Below are 16812 nucleotides of genomic sequence, written 5' to 3'. Positions count from 1 at the left end.
GAGTGCTCTCCCAGCAGACAGCAGGGCACTGATTTTCCACCTTGCTCCTCCAGAAAGATCTTTTGGTTCCTTCTTGTCACCCTACCATTGCAGTAAAAAGTTGTGATATTTTTTCAAAAGAAATTTTAATCCAAAATTCCTTCCATCCCAGAGACTGAATAGACCATTTCCACCACCACCCCCTTGGAAAGAACTCAGTCATGTGCTCTCCCCTAGTGGCAAGTTCTCCCCCACAGGTTTGGACATGTAGACTTTATCCTGGGCATCCATCAAATGGGATGACCAGACCCTGGTTTGTCTGGATGAGTTAGGTTCCTGAAACCCTGGATTTTAAGGTTTTTAAAAGTGGGACAATCCTAGGGAAACCAGGAAGAGTTCGTCACCTTATGATCCAGGTGACCACTGGGGATATTATTACTGAAGAAACAGAAAAGATCACGGGGTTGTGCCTAGCAGTCTCTACCATGCAGCAACTGTTCACTTTTCTAGTTGGAAATAAAGGCTAGACCCTAAGTTCCATTGCAGGAATGAAGGATTATTAAAATAGGTGTATAACACCCCAAAAGAAGGAAAAACCATGAGGTTGACTCTTTTGGTCTTTGGTACCTCTGGGTTTGCTTTCTTGTACTCTCCTTGAGGTCTGGAGGCCTTAGTTCATCCATCTATCCATCCACCTATCCACCTATCTATCCATCATCCATCCATCCATCCATCCATCCATCCACCATTCATCCACCTTTTTATTCTTTTTTAAATTAAAAAATATTAAGTTTATTTATTTTGAGAGAGAGACAGTGTGAGTGGGGGAGGGGCAGAGAGAGAGGAAGAGAGAGAATCCCAAGCAGCTTCCATGTTGCCAGTGCAGAGCTTGACACGGGACTGGAACCCATGAAACTGTGAGATCATGACCTGAGCTGAAACCAAGAGTTGGATGCTTGACTGAGCCACCCAGGCACCCCTACCTTTTCATTCTTAAAGTAGGCACTGAGCATCTGTAATGCACCCAGCTCTCAAGATACTGAGATAAATAATACCACATAGTGCCTGCCCTCAAGGAGCCCACAGTTTAATTGAGAAGACTCAATCTAAAAAGGTGACAATATTATAAGAATATGACTGTAACTAGAGGTTTGTACAAAGTATAATGGGACCCAGTAGAAGGAACAACTAAATATGATTTGTGGGTCAACGAAAGCTTCAAAGAACTAGTGATAATGATACTGCAGGTTAAGTTGGCATTTGCCGGGCAGAGGAGGGGGCATTATAGAAATAGGATTCAGGCAGGAACAAGGCTCAGAGAGCACACAATGAGCACAGTGGAAAGATGGATCTAGTGTGTCAGGATGGAATGTAAGAATGGACCATGCGTGCGTCAGGGCAGGGGAGGATTGTGGGTATGAGTGAGACAGGAAGAAAAGTGTGAAGAGCTTGAAATGTGACTGAAAAGGTAGGTTGCAGCCAGATTATGAGCACATCCCTTGGAGTGTTTTTATAGACAGAGCCTTTACTATGCTAAAGTGTATTATGAATATGGACAAGTGGAGCACAGTAGGTGTTTGCCCAAAGTCTTTTGACCATGACACAGGTGTTCTATGGAACTCATCTTGGGAAATGCTCAAGGGTCCTCAGAGGAAACCTCCAATTCCCTGAGAAGAGGATTCCTTTGCGCCTGAAGACTTAAGCCATATTCTGTTACAGAGATTTTTTTCTTTAATAATTTATAAATTTTGTCCTTTTATCTATAGAATTGCAAGGCTTTTAGAACTGGCAAACACCTTGGGGGTCATCTTGTTCAAACCCAAACAGAGAACCTGAGAGGAGATATCGCTGAGCTGATCAGAGGCAGAGAAAGATTAGAATTCAAGCTTTGGTCTTGAACACCACAAATATTTAAGGTACTTTCAATCTAAAAATAATATAGCAGGACATTTAAAGTAAGCTTACAAATAATTTGTGAAAGAAGAGAAATCATTGTAGCAATTATCTGAAATAAAAGCATTCTAGCTAATTAACTAGATTCAGTCTTTTTTTTTTTCTTATCTTTTTTAAGTTTATTTATTTTGAGAGAGACAGAGACAGTGCAAGTGGGGGGTGGGCACAGAGAGGGACAGAAGAATCTCAAGCAGGCTCTGCACTGCCAGCACAGAGCCCGATGCAGGGCTCCAACTCACAAAACCATGATCATGACTTGAGCCAAAACCAAGAGTTGGATGATCAACCGACTGAGCCACCCAGGTGCCCCAACTGCATTTAGTCTTGACCTGCCTGGCATCCAAGCAGAGATTGATGTGATGGTTTATATGTTTTCTCTTTACCTGATGGAAGAAATAAAGTATATCACTTCCCATCAGAAGCACATGGAGCCGAGCAGTCCTATGACGGAGCCTTCAGTGATTCACTGCACAAATATGCAGACCCTATGAAAGGTCCTAGAAATTCAGCCTTCAAGGAGCTCATTGCCTGGTTGAAGATAAACAATGAAAATTCAATATGGTGGGTGCTACCTAAGCAAGAAGCTAAAGGCATTGAGGGAGCATGGAGAGGAGGTACACAACCCAGGGTAGGTGGGGGTGGGGGGAGGTGGGTGCTTTCCAGAGGGTAGTGATTAGAAACTGAATGGTCTCCTAAGAGAAAGTGAGTTGCTTGAGCAAAGAAGGCTGCAGGTTGGGAAGGATATTCCAAGCAGAGGGAGACCACTGTGAGTGCAGGGCGATGTGAAAAACACTGGCGCTTTGGGGGAATTGTGTTTCACATCCTGAGATGGGCTGGAGTGACACTCAGGCTGCTGTCTAAAGGGAAGCCAATAAGCGGAACCAATGGAATCAATGTTAGCCACTATTACCAATGCTTCCTCACTCACCATCTTCTTGCCAGAGGTGAGAACACCTTCATTTTCACACGTAGACCTTTTTCCATTTAAAAAGCAAATCAGTACTTCCCTGACTTCCAGCGGTGACATTCAGCTGGGTTTCTGTCATTTGGATTTTAGAGACAACGAAGGGTCAAGAAAAGGTTTGGGAGGGAAGAGGAGAGGGAGAACATGGACAGTGGGTAAGTGGATAAGAGAGAAAGACCTTAAAGAGAGTGTCCAGAGCAGGAAAGAATATGGAAGCCTAGAAGACAAACTGCATTGGGCCCACATTTGCTTGAGATGTCTTCACTGACTCTGGGAGTCTCTTTGGAAACTATGGAGGAGTGAGTACTATTGTCAGCTGATGATGAACCCCTTATAGGTTAATGCATGGCTTGCCCAGATGCTTTTCTATGTCCATGGCTAATGAAAAGGGGATGGGGTCATATCATGTGGCATAAAGACATTTAGACGGTGTAGGAAGGAGATGGGTGTGTGGGAAGAAAGAGGCAGTCAAGTGGATCAGAGCAGGCACTTGTGGCAACAGAGACTGAGGTCAGAGGAAGAAGCCCTAGTAGGAGGGGGCGGTGATGGAGAGCATGGTTTTCTGTGTGTGTGTGTGTGTGTGTGTGTGTGTGTGTGTGTGTGTGTATGAACGCATTTGCCACTTTGCCTGGCCCAACCTTGGTAAACTGTCAGGGGTGAACTTTGGGGGAATAGACATGTAATTTATGGTCCATACAATGCTTTCCTCTTCATTATTCTATATGCTTCACATGATCATCTGTAAGGGAGGAAGTTTTCTTATAAAAGAAGAAACACCATGTTCACTAAGTGACTTGCTTATGGGGCTCCCCCTAGGGTACTGCATGATGAGAACCCCAGTCTGTCTCTTAAATCTGTGCCCCTTCTACACCCCACCCCCATATGGCCATAGTGGAGGCCTGTCCTTTCTGTCTCCAGATTTCACAGATGCCATGTGGGGGTGCTTTCTGACCTCCACCATGGGTGCCTTCCCTCCAGTTCACAGGTGCCATCCAGACCCATGAGAAAGACCTTGCTCCCTGACTCTTCTGCACTGCAGATGCCTTCTGCAGTGCTTGGAAGATTCTGAACATATTTCATTCTCAAGTAAACAATGTTGGACTTTTTGGATAACTTAGTGATTTAAAATGATTAAATAGCTAACTGCTGGGAGAGATTTGGAAGCATTCTTCTTAGGTGCTGATAAAATATAAATGTATTTTTAGAATAATCTTAGATCTTACCCTAAACATCATGATTGCATATGCAAATTACCTTCTTCAGAGGCTTGCAAACAGCAGTGTAGACAAATGCTTTGGATCCTCTTCCACAACAGGGGACAGGCTTGGGGGAGCCAAAGAACAATGGGATTAGGGACAGAGGGCCCCCAATACCTGTTCTCCAGTCACTTGCGTCCCCACCTTGCCTTCCATGAGCCAAATGAAAATGCTGGTGTCTGAGGAAAGACTGTGTTGTGCTTTCTCTTCTCCTCTGCCATTCCTGCTTGCTACTATCCTTATCCCTGTAAGGAGCAGATTTCACCCCCTTTTAGCCTACCAGATACTGGAAACATTGCTCCTTTTGATTCCTATTGTGGGTTTTGATCAAACAAAAACAATGTGAAAATCCAAAGACATCAGCCGGTACTTGGACGAGGTCAAAGAAGGTGTCTTTCACCTTTTCCGTACATCCCTCTGCCCCTGTCCTCTCCCATGTGCCTGGTTCAGGGCCTGGAACTTCACTCTGTGTGGTCTTGCTAGGTGCTAGTCAGAGGCCAGTGGTCAGCAGGTGCTGGCTTGGGGGCGGCTGCTCCACTGCGTGATGTGGGGCGGGAACCCAGGAACACTGGGAGCCTACAGCTTGGAGCAGCTGGCTCTGAGGAATTATTGCAAGTCTGCACAACTTAAAAATCTGCAGTTTGGGGGCGGGCGGGGGAGCGCGGGGGTGGGTCCCCGAGCGTCCCATTTCTCCTCCGGGCGGTTCACTGAGTTCTTGCTCACTGCAGAGGGGCCCGCGACGCCTTCTGGACCGCACGCCGCCCTCGCTGAGGCCCGGGTTTGTTCCTCAACCTCGGCCGAAGGCATCTCCCTCTGACCTCTCTTCCATCCTTCGGGAAGGAGACTCGACTCGTCCCCCTTTCGCTCAGTGCATGTGACTTGGTAGGTAAGTCGAGGAACCGAGCGTGTGAAACAGTCTTGTTCTGCACCGTGCACGAGTCTTCGGGCAGCGGGGCGGCTGGTAAACAGGCAGGACCGGGGCCGTTTTTTTCCTTCGCACTTTGTTTTAAAACAAGTTGGGGCCTCGGCACTTCCTAAGAGAATCCCGGCCAATGTACAGAGTGTCGCTTGGGTCGCGACTTCTGGAGAGGCAGTTGCCGGAGGCGCCGGGGCCGCGGAATGAGGTGGTCGGTCTCCCTCTGGGTCGCGGCTCCAGTCCGGAGGGCGCGCAGGTAGGAGGCACTGGGCGCGCTCCTGCTCCCACCCGGACAGGGCACGCGGCTCCGGGGGTGACTCTGCACTCGGGCCTGGGCGGGGGCGCGCGCTCCGCAAGGCCGCCTGTCTTTCCGTGCATCCGCGGGTCGCACGGCCTGAGTCCCGCAACCTGCAATAGCCGGCGTCTGAGCGCCGGGCCCTCCGCCTGGGGAGCGCGGGCGGAGGGCCCGAAGCCAGGCGGCTGCCGAAGCCCGACCAATGGGGCGGCGGCCGAGCGGCCGGCCCCTCCCCGTCCCGCCCCGCCCCGCCCTATTCGCGGCTCCCGGGCGCCTAGCTCCCGCCGGGCGGGACGGACCGACGGACTCAGGCGGGCCACCCCGCTCTCCTCGCCGCCGCCGCGGCGGGCGCGGGGCCGCGCGGCGAGGCCTGATTCCTGCAGCGCGGGCAGGCGGCGTCGCAAAGCGGAGCGAGCTCGAGGCGCCGGGACTCCCGCAGGTACCTGCTCCTGCCCCCTCCTCCGCGCGCACTCCGGCGACTTCCCCGTGCGACCCCGCAACTTTCCCCACCTTTTGCTGCCCCAGCAGCCCCGCGGGCCAGGCCACGGGGGCAAGACTGCGCAGGTCTAGGCCCGCAGGGACTTTGCATTCTGCTGGGCGCCTGTCTCGCGGCGCCCCTCATCCTCCGGTCCTCGGAGCCCGCCGTCGCTGGTAGTCCTAAAGATCCGCCTGTTGCTCGAGCTGCGGGTGGCGAAACTGGCTGGGCCCCTCTGAAGGCCTCGGGAGGGTATCTAGGATCCTCTTTGGGACGTGGGGTGGGTAGCTGCGGGGTAGAGGACGGACCGGAGGCGGGAGAGTCGGGGAGCGGAGGGGGGGCGGGGGGGAAGGCGGCACTTTGCGTAGGGCATCCCTGGGGCGTTTCCTTAGCCTGGAAGCCTTTCCTTCTCTTCCTCGAGAGGAGGCGCTTTCCTGGCGAATGTAAGTGCTTCCCCGGCCGCCTGCTCCGCCTTCTTTCCTGGCAGTCCTCCCCTCCCCTTTGCCCTACAGCGGTGCAAGGCGCCCCGCGACAGTTGCAGGGAAGAGCGCACCCAGGGCCCTTGTCCTGGTGCGGCGCTGCGCCCACGGACTGCCGGGGCGCTCGGGGTGGGAGATGCTTGGGGCTTGCAGGGCCCATGTAGACTCGCCCGCCGACTCCTCGGTTTTGCAACGGTGGTGGGGGGTCGGGAACTTCCCTTTCCCGCGCTCCTCGGGGTAGCTGCCGGACCTGTACATGTGAATGGGCTGGTGAGCAAGCCAGACCTTCCGGCAGGAGCCGCGGCAAGCCGGGCTGGGAGCCTTTCGCATTGCAGGGCTCGGTCTCCCCGCCCGTCCCCCCCTCCCCCTGCCTTCCCCGCTCTGTCTCTCCCCATGTCTTTTGGGAAAGGAGCACCTTTTGCGTCCTTGCTGTCCCACACATTTCCACAAGGGAGACCGAGCCGGTAGTCTAACTCCGGCAGCCCGTGGCAGGGGTGGAGGACAGCGAAGAACCGCCTCCACCCCCCTGAATAACCCGGGGGCTCTGGTTTGAGGCCAGAGCGTGAGCGGGTGGAGCGGGGTTGTGCCTGGTCTTCATAGAGAGCGGACTTGAAGTTCGTCCCGCTCCTGGATTTTGTATTTCATCTTACCCTTTGAAGAGTGGGGCAGGTGAGGAAAACCAGATCGGAAACCTTCCCCTCCCTTTTTCGTGTATTTGCTTAAGTGATTTGCATAACTATTTGCATAGAACCGTGTGTGTTTCCCCCCTTTTTAGACTACTTGCAAATACCTTGCCCAGGTAAACAGGAAGCAAGCATTTTCCTGAGCACCTGCCCCTTTGCTAAAGGGAGATGCCCTGGTGCTTCTCTTCCCCACATAGTTCAGGCTGAAAGAGGGCGGAGTTGATTTTGTGGTTGAATTTGGTGTAATATGTCGGTTTCCCTCCTTCCCTGGGTGGTAAATTCCGCGGGGACATGGATTCATCACTTTGCCTTTACAACCAGCTCCCCCTGGGCTAGGCCCTGGGCTCTGCTCTGGGGGATGCGCAGCACGACATGAATCTCTGCTCTCAGTCTAGTTCTGTTCTTCCTTTTCTTTTTTCCACCAGATTCCTTCCTTCTCTTGATCTGATACTAAATTTGTGTTTTTCACAACTAGGGATTGTCAATATTGGGGTAGGGAGGAGAAGGTGGTCCTGAAGTGCTTAAGAACTCTGAATCCAAAGCAGGTGGTGAATATTCTAAGGAGATTTGTGGGATCTGTTTTAATTCTGGCTTGTGTCTGAGCCATTTTTACCTGGAAAACCAGCCTGAATAAGCCCATTCATCAGTGTGGCAAAGCCAAGCTTTTGCTGGTCAAGTGTATAAAAATAATTAGGGTAGGGGGTGGAGGCAGTCTTCGCTCTGTTTAGAAATATTAAAATATTAAAAATCCAATACTCTGAAGCTTGGGTTTGCCAGCAAAGCACCAGCTAAGTATTTTTCCTTCTTCCTTATTGTTTTTTTTTTAAAGAAAGATGGAGAATGGGGACTCCAGACACCTCCTCTATCTTAAGTGAATTTTGCCCTTTGCTGTAATTCTTCCAGGACTCTGCGTCCCTCTCTTCTACCCGAGATCTCAATCTGCCCTGTGTCTGGCATTTGGGGTTGGAATGTGTGCAGCTTTGAGAGAGCAGGCACCACAGGGTTTCCTCCTCCTTTTTTTTTTTTTTTTTTTTTTTTTTTTTTTTTAATAGAGAACATTTATTGACTGCATACCATATGCCAGCTACTCTTCTCGGCACTTTTCCAGGCATTATCTCATTTAATCTTCAGAACAACCCCATTAGGGAGTGAGGCTTTCCTTCTTCATCACAGTTTTTCTGGGGAGCCAGCCCTAGGTGGGAGCCCTCTAGGTATATTCTGAGTCCCATGGAAGATCAAAAGAGGAGGCTGGGCTTGGGGGTCCCACTAGCAGGCAGGGGCAGCTATCCAGGGTAGTTCCAGGCAGAGGGGAAGGTGGGTGTCTTTACTGCCCTTGCTTCTCAGGTTTCTGGAAGGTGGATTCTCCAGAGTGCCACTTGGGTGAAATACCCACAAGGATGTGCGGTCCAGCCCTGGTTTCAATCTCTTTATGGCTCCTGGACTTAAGTCACTTTTCATCTCTTGACCCTCAGTCTTTTTAGCTACAAGGATCTAGATGTCTAATATTTGTTATTACCCTCTACTAGGCACTGTGCTAAAAGCTCTCGATGTATTGACTCATTTCATCCAGATGGCAACCTTTGGAGGTGGGGGTCTATTGTTACCTATTTTAGTTTTTAAATATTTATTTATTTTTATTGCAGTATAGTTGATATACAATATTATATTAATTTCAGATATACAACATAGTGATTTCACAATGCCATACATCACAGTGCTCACCACGATAAGTGTAGCAATTATTACCCCATTTTAGATGAGAAAAAAAAAGAGAGAAATGAAATGACTTGTGCAAAATCACACAAGTAGGACTATGTGAAGCCGAGATTCTATCCCTGGCAGTCTGGGTGCAGAGCGACTGTGAAATTCTGCATTCCTCGTTCATCCCTGCAGCCCCAACACTGTGCCCTACGCCAACCAGATGTGACTTGCTGTTACCGAGTGACTTTTTGGCCTCTGTCTCATCCTTAGAAGGAAGCTTGAAAACTGCATTAGAGAAATGTTCTTTTGGCTTTTGCCAAAAAAGTCTTCTTTCCAATGTAATTGGGAAAAAGGAAGACAGATCATAAAGATCATGGGTTAGGTAAACATTATGGCTATTTCCAGAAAGAAGTGCTTCTTATCCATGAAAAATCCAGAAAAATCGTAGAACACTTTGTCCTCTGAGTCAAATCCGTCAAGAAAGCCAACAAGTAACCAACCTACGAGAATCTATTGTGTGGGTGCCGTGTGCCCAGTACTGCAGATACCAAGGGCAGGCAGAATAAAAGATGTGTGTTCTCTGAGCCTGAACACACAGTGGACCTGGAGACTCAAGATTAACAAGCACGAGACAGGTCAATACAAGATGCTAAATATTTGCCTGATAAAAGTCACAAACTGTCACATTTGTATAGCCTAGTATAGTTTGCAGAAACTTTCGCAGGGTATCTCATTTAAGTTCTAAGAACAGAGTGTGATAAGCAATGGACAGGTGGTGGTTTGGAAGCCCAAGTTGCAGATGAAGAAAACAAGGCAAAGTGAGCCACTTGGAATTGGTCATAGCAAGGGGTCTTCTGACTCCAAAGACATCATCCGTCTGCCTCTCCAGTAAGGCAGTGGATGTGGAGGGTCCTTGGAGGTGACTGATTGTGACTTTCATCCTGAAACTGGCTTTTGGGCACTGCTCTTGGCAGTCAGGAGGCACAGGGAAGGAGGAGAAAATATATATTGCTGTTGTTTTATTTTTGCATTCAGGAGCCTGGTATGGGAAACGTGGAGAGAAATCCCAATTACGAATTCAATAACAATGTTGAGAATGTGCAATCAAATGTAGAATCTGACTTAGAAGAATTTCCGTCCCTGCCTTCCTTTATCATTTTTCTTTCTCTTATCATTTCTTTGTGGGCAAGGGGGTCTTGCTCTCCTTGGAATCCTGCAGAGCCTTGCACCATGGTTTGCTTGGAGTAGGTACCCTTTAAAATTATCTTTAATTGCACACATGTTGAATGATGAGGTGCTAACATCTGCTTTTAGCTAATAATGTTACAGATTAGCAGTTAATGTTGATAGCAGCTGGCTTCAGTGTGCTTGAGGAGGTCCCTGGTGAATGAAAGCCTCTTGCTCATCATCCTGAGCAGATCATCTGGGCTCAGCTGACCTTCTAGCAGATGCTTATCAATGTTGACTTAACAATGAACTTATGTAATCATATGTATCCTCTTTACATATAAAAATATATATAAGCATTCATTCCACAAGGATTGGAGTACTTACCCAGCGTTAGGCACTGTTAGGTGCTAGTATGCCGTGGTAAAAAAAAACAGACATGTAGGGGTGGGAGGTGGATGGGGAGACAGATATTAAACAAAGAAATACAAACATTTAGGGGCGCCTAGGTGGCTCAGTTGGTTAAGCGTCCGGCTTCAGCTCAGGTCATGATCTCGCGGTCTGTGGGTTCGAGCCCCGTGTCGGGCTCTGTGCAGACAGCTCAGAGCCTGGAGCCTGCTTCGGATTCTGTGTCTCCCTCTCTCTATGCCTCTTCTGCTCATGCTCTCACTCTCTTTCTCTCTCAAAAAAAAATAAGATGAAAACACTTTAAAAAAGGAAACAAACATTTAAGGATTGGCAGGTGCTCTAAACAACTTCCTAGGAGAGAGGAATAAGGATGGGGAAGGCACTAGTTAAGATGTGGGAGCTGGGAAGACCTTTCTGAGGAAGAGACTTTTCATTCGGAGGGATGGACAGGGGTTGATCAAATGAGAAGTTTATCAAATGAGAATTCCAGGCTGCGGAGGGATGTGAAGCTTTGAAGGCAAGGATGCACACTGAGCCTTGGAGGAACTTCTGGAGAGCTGGGTTGGGTGGCTGGGTTGAGGCTGGAGAGGAGGACAAGGGCAGATCATGCCGCACCCTTTATGCCAGATTGGGGACCTTAGAGTTTATCCAGGGGTCTGTGGGAAGGAGCTCACGGATTTGTAGGAGGAGAGTATCAGGAGCCAATTCATATTTCTGCAAGATCACCTGTGAAGAACAGATCAGAGAGGCTCAGGCGTGGCAGTTGGGAGCCTCCTTGACTGGAGTGTCAGAGAGTTAGGACCTAAAGCCAGCTCAGACCGAGTGAAAAAGAGTGTGAGGGGAGGAAGTGGAGGCCGCATCCGTGCAGGTTGGTTCTGAAAGGGACTGGAGAGACTGAGCAGGTGCCGGATGAGGTGTGAGGCTATGCCCGTCTGTGTGGAAGCCACCCTGGCCGAGGTTAGGGAACTGCACCCACGTCCTCAGTGAACCAACACGTCCACGTCTCTGTGCTTGGAGTTATATGGCACTTGCACTTGTAGAAGATTAGAAATGTGAATCCTGTTCTGGTTTTGTCACTAACTGCTGGGGAAATTTGAGCTTGTCTCTTGTCCTTCTCTGTGTGTTTTTGTTCTTGTTTTCCTCACAGCCTGGTGATTTTATGATTTAAAAAAAAAAATAGGTGATCTGTCTATGGATACTTTTCTTCAGTCGTATCATTCGGATGTGTTAATTTGGATTGTTTTCATAAATTGAATTAGGAGAACTATGAGTGGGTATGTGGAACATTTGTGGTGAGATTCGAAGCATTTGCTCTTTGATGACTACCAACTGCCTTAAATGGAGAGACACCAGTGATAGGCCTGGTGGTGTGGAGATGCCGAGCCCCACCGAGATAAGTGGGAGTGAGGCCTGGTGGAGAGCCCCGGGTATGGCTAAGCCAACTTTCTGTGTCTCGGTGGAATCCCTCACCACCTGCTCTTCATCACGTGAGACTCTTCCCCCTTACCCGTGGGTATCTTATGAAAAGATTCAGGAGAGATACCTGGGGACCCAGGTTTAGCAGAATATGCTGGACTACAGATCAAGAATGAACATCACAGGTAGCCTGATGGGGCCTTGAAAAAGTGATCAATGGGGCGCCTGGGTGGCGCAGTCGGTTAAGCGTCCGACTTCAGCCAGGTCACGATCTCGCGGTCCGGGAGTTCGAGGCCCGCGTCGGGCTCTGGGCTGATGGCTCAGAGCCTGGAGCCTGTTTCCGATTCTGTGTCTCCCTCTCTCTCTGCCCCTCCCCCGTTCATGCTCTGTCTCTCTCTGTCCCAAAAATAAATAAACGTTGAAAAAAAAAAAAGAAAAAAAAAAAAAAAGAAAAAGTGATCAATTTGTAGCTGTGTGGAATGAGAATATAGATAGGACCATAGAACTGAAAGATACCCCCAGATCAGTTAAGCCATTTGCTGCTTCCTGATGACTTCTTTCAGGAATGCTGACTTCTCTCCTGGGAAATAATTATTGTGGTGAGATAAAAGAATGCCAGCAGACTAAAATTTGGGGTTTGAACATACCCTGTTTTTTGTTTATTTTGTTTTGTTTTTTGGTTTTTTTAAGAGAGAGAACATGAGCGGGGGAGGGGCAGGGAGAGAGGGGGGCAGAGGATCCCAAGAGGGCTCTGTGCAGACAGGTCGACAGCAGCAAGCCCATCTCGGGGCTTGAACTCACTGACCATGAGATCACGACCTGAGCTGAAGTCACATGCTCAACCGATTGACACCCAGGCGCCCCAAACATGCCCACATTGTGTAACTTTCATTCTGCTGTGGACTGGTCTGGCTTTCTTAAGCCCTGACTGACTGCCAAGGTGACCCTAAAAGCATTTCCTGGGATTTACTTAAGGTAAACAATTTAATTGGTCAGAGGGATGGGAGAACTTGGTACTGTGGTTGGTAGGTCTGGACTGAGAGGAGGTGCCTGGGTTCTGGCAAAAGGTTATATCAGTATGCTTGTCTTTGAGGTCAATAAATACACCTTCTGTGCCGTGTTTTTCTTGTGGGTTTTTAAAATTCCCAGTATTCTAAGTGTGGTACCCTCATGAGGCTGCTGACTTCAAACCTCTTCCTACCCTCCTCCTCTTGGTGATTAGACATGCCTGGTCATGATTTAGCCCTGGGGCTATTTCAGGGTTGACTCTTCTCCTCCTCCAGGCTAAATGTGTAAATGCAAAGTATCTTTGTGTGGCAGTGTCCTATCTACCTAATCTTTATCTATCTATCTATCTATCTATCTATCTATCTAATCTATCGATCATCTATCAATCATCTCTGTCAAAGAGTGAAAGGGTCTCCATATGCCCATCTTTTCTCACCATCTCCTTAGATCACAAATCTACAGGATAGGCTCTCTGGATATGCAAAAATAGGAAGTTCATATGATGCCTGAGAACTTCACCTTTTATGCAGTTTCCCCAGACTTCTTGATCTGATTAAAAAGCACATGTCAGTGTCGTGCATCTTTGTGGTGAGGGGCACTGAGTTTTCTTCTCCTGGTGCCCCCCAGACTTAAAATATGGACGCTCTAGTGCATCTTGCCTTCTCGCCCAGTGTCCTTTATGTGGGGCTTAGAAGCCGAGGGTACAGGATGAAGTTGTGCCATGTGGTCCTAAACGAATGGGTTTGCTTTTAGCTGCTTTTGGCCAGTCGCTGCTGTCAGCCAGACACATCATTTAAAATCGCACAAGCCAGCCCTGTTTTACAGCCCTTCCCTCATACGGTAGGGTTCGCCACTCAGAGATAAATCCTACGTAAGCATTTATTAGACACCGGGGTTAGGTTTCAGAATGCCCACAGATGCAGAGGCAAGTTGTAAAGGGTGGGAAGCTAGAAGGTTCGTACTGGAACTCCAGGATTGGGAGGTGTAGAAGAGAGGTGGCTGTTCTCTCCCCTGGCAGCAGGGTCCTGCTCCACACACCGTGCACTCAGACATGTGCCCCACAGGTTTGCTCACTGGTGTGAGCAGCTCAGCTGATGGCACAGAAGTAGACAAACCACAGACAAGTAGTAACTGGGTATAGAGTTTCAGTTTGACAAGATGCAAAGAGTTCGGGAGATAGAAGGTACTGATGGTTGTATGTTAGGAATCTAAAAAAAATTTTTTTTTTTTTAATGTTTATTTATTTTTGAGAAGGAGAGAGAGACAGAGCATGAGGAGGGGAGGGGCAGAGAGAGAGGGAGACCCAGGATCCGAAGCAGGTTCCAGGCTCTGAGCTATCAGCACAGAGCCCGACGCGGGGCTCGAACTCACAAACCACGAGATCATGACCTGAGCCGAAGTCGGATGCTTAAACGACTAAGCCACCCAGGCGCTCCAGGAATACTTTTAATACCACTGAACTGTACCCTTAAAAATGGTTACTATGGTAAATTATATGTGCTGTGTATTTTTTCACAATAAAAACAATTTGATGAAAAAAAAAGAAATTGAGATTCTAATCCTATGAAAAATAGCATTCTCAGATGTTTTGGTCTCAGATTCTTTACATGCTTAAAAATTATTGAACCCCACCCCCCCCCCCACCCACACACACAAAGCTCCTGTTAGTGTGAATTATAACTATCAGTATTTTTTGGATACCATTAGTTTATTATAAAAGAGAGACATAGAAATTATACTACATGATGAAAGATTTCACAACTTCAGTTATGAATGGGCAGCTTTACATGTACCATTTTTTTTTAAGTTAATTTATTTGGAGAGAGACAGAGAGAGACAGAGAGAGAGCACAAGTGGGGAGAGGGGCAGAAAGAGACAGAGAGAGAGAGAATCCCAAGCCAGGCTTTGTACCGTCAGTGCAGAGCCCGATGCGGGGCTCCAACTCATGAACTGTGAGCTCATGACCTAAGCTGAAGTCAGATGTTTAACCGAATGAGCCACCCAGGTGCTCCGATACCATTTCAATAATGTGTTGTAGTTTACATACTTTCCAAGAATGTCACCATCTCTAAATAAAAAGTCCTTGTCTTCTAGAACTAGTTTGGTGCCTCCATTTTCTGGGATGAGACCTTGACGTCCAACTTCCATACTAACTGGGTGAATCTCTCCACACTTTCCTTTAGAGCCCCATCCAACGGCTTCTGCTGTTGCTTGCAATATTTTTTCCTTGAGATTTTTCTGGAAGCATCATGCCTCCTTTGGTTACAGTTTCGTACACACTCCTTTCAACTAAAATTTGGTCAAAGAAGTAAAGAAACTTTCTAAGTGCCTGCCCTGCCATCACTCTGGCTGCTGCAGTGCGTACTCTCATTTATCAATATATATGTTAGAAATTAAAATAGTTATATTTTAGGAGCACCTGGCTGGCTCGGTTGGTGGAGCATGTGACCCTTAATCTCAAGGTTTTGAGCTCGAACCCCCTGTTGGGTGTAGAGATTACTTAAAAAATAAAATCTTGGCTGGGGCACCTGGGTGGCTCAGTCGGCTGAGCATCTGACTTAGGCTCAGGTCATGATCTCACAGCTTGTGAGTTCGAGCCCCGCGTCGGGCTCTGTGGTGGCAGTTCAGAGCCTGGAGCCTGCTTCAGATTCTGTGTCTCCCTCTCTCTCTGCTCCTAACCCACTCGCATTCTGTCTCTGTCTCTCTCAAAAATAAATAGACATTAAAAAAACTTAAAAAACAAAAATCTTGGGGCGCCTGGGTGGCTCAGTCGGCTGAACGTCCAACTTCGGCTCAGGTCGTGATCTCACAGCTCGTGGGTTTGAGCCCCGTGTGGGGCTCTGTGCTGACAGTTCAGAGCCTGGAGCCTGCTTTGGATTCTGTGTCTCCCTCTCTATCTGCCCCTCCCCTGCTTGTGCTCTCTCTCTCTGTTTCACAAAAAATAAAATAAAAATTTAAAATAAAATAAAATCTTAAAGAGGTTAAAATTTAAAGTATTAATTATTAATTCATTTAAAATAATAATAGTAATCTCATTACATGTTAATATAAATGACATATCTTTATGAAAAATTGTTTTTTTTTTTCAAAACAAAAACAATACAAGAATAGCATTATTTTATATTTTTACAAATGTATTTATTGTCTGGTTTAATGGAAGGCAGGGGGATTCTTAGCCTTGCTTCTCTGTGTAGTCTGTGATCTCACACGTCATATACTCCCTGGAAAACTCCTGGGCCACTTATGAGAGAATGAGAGTAAACAGGAAAATAACATCTTCGTTTATTATGAAAATGAGTTTTTTATCTCATGGACCCTTTAAAGGGTCTTAGGAACCCCAGGGGTCCCCTGACCACACTTTGAGAACTACTGCTATAGAATAAATCTGCAGCCAAGTTAATTTTTTGTTATGTTCTTTGTTTTAGCCTCTTTTCATCAAATGTTATAGGAACTTGAACTTTAGCAATTCAATGTGTTGCTTATCTGTGATTTCAAATAAAAGAACTAGGTGGCTCCTTGGGGGGTGGGGGGAGGGAGGGAGGGACACATGATTTTTGTCTTGTTTATGTAACAAACAAGCAACAAAAAAACCCTGTTTGCACCATTCTATTGTTAACTTTTTCAGAAGCTACAAAATTGATCTAGCATGTACCTGTTTGGAATTCCCCTTGCTAAACTAACTTGAGTTAGGAAACTCAAGACATGGAAATTTTTGAGCGTGAAAACAATCCAATGTTTCCTTCAGGGTATACAAAGTTTGCTTTTTTTCAAGTGTTCGTTCCTATTTTCTGTGGAGTGAAGACATTCTTTCAGCTTCTCTGGGGAAAGTCTGCACCTGTCCCGGGGTGGTGCCCAGAGCTCTCTCCTGGGGCATGGTCCTGAGCTGTGCTGTCTCATGGATACTGTGCTCTTCAGAGAATCTCCTTTTCCTCCCTCCAGCTCTGCCCCACCTCCTTCTTCCTTGTCTTGAGAACTTGGAAACTCAAGGAGGAGATTGCGTTTAGGAAACAAACTGGAAAAAAGAGAGGTGTGAGATCTAATTTTAACAAGTCCAACTGAAAGCTTTTTGGCTTGCATTGTCTGGGGAATCTCATTATTTCTATTTTTTTTTT

The 16812-nt window shown here is 47.5% G+C and overlaps 1 protein-coding gene across 4 annotated transcripts in view; it reads left to right on the top strand.

Moving 5' to 3' along the window:
- Positions 1 to 4886: 4886 nt before the first annotated feature.
- KCNS3 (potassium voltage-gated channel modifier subfamily S member 3) overlaps positions 4887 to 16812 on the top strand; it is a 39306-nt gene continuing 27380 nt past the window's right edge. Inside the window, exon 1 of one of the 4 annotated variants that reach the window (XM_045447659.1) lies at positions 4887 to 5034. The gene's annotated coding sequence lies outside the window, so the exon portion shown is untranslated. Of the gene's footprint in view, positions 5039 to 5623; positions 5803 to 6247; positions 6282 to 16812 lie in introns of those variants that run through there. The other 3 variants (XM_045447658.1, XM_045447657.1, XM_045447660.1) reach the window with 3 other exon arrangements.

This window comes from Leopardus geoffroyi, chromosome A3, assembly GCF_018350155.1.
Source record: "Leopardus geoffroyi isolate Oge1 chromosome A3, O.geoffroyi_Oge1_pat1.0, whole genome shotgun sequence".
Classification (NCBI taxonomy): domain Eukaryota; kingdom Metazoa; phylum Chordata; class Mammalia; order Carnivora; family Felidae; genus Leopardus; species Leopardus geoffroyi.
Note: the sequence above shows the minus strand (reverse complement) of the source record. Positions and strands in the feature narration are given on the sequence as shown.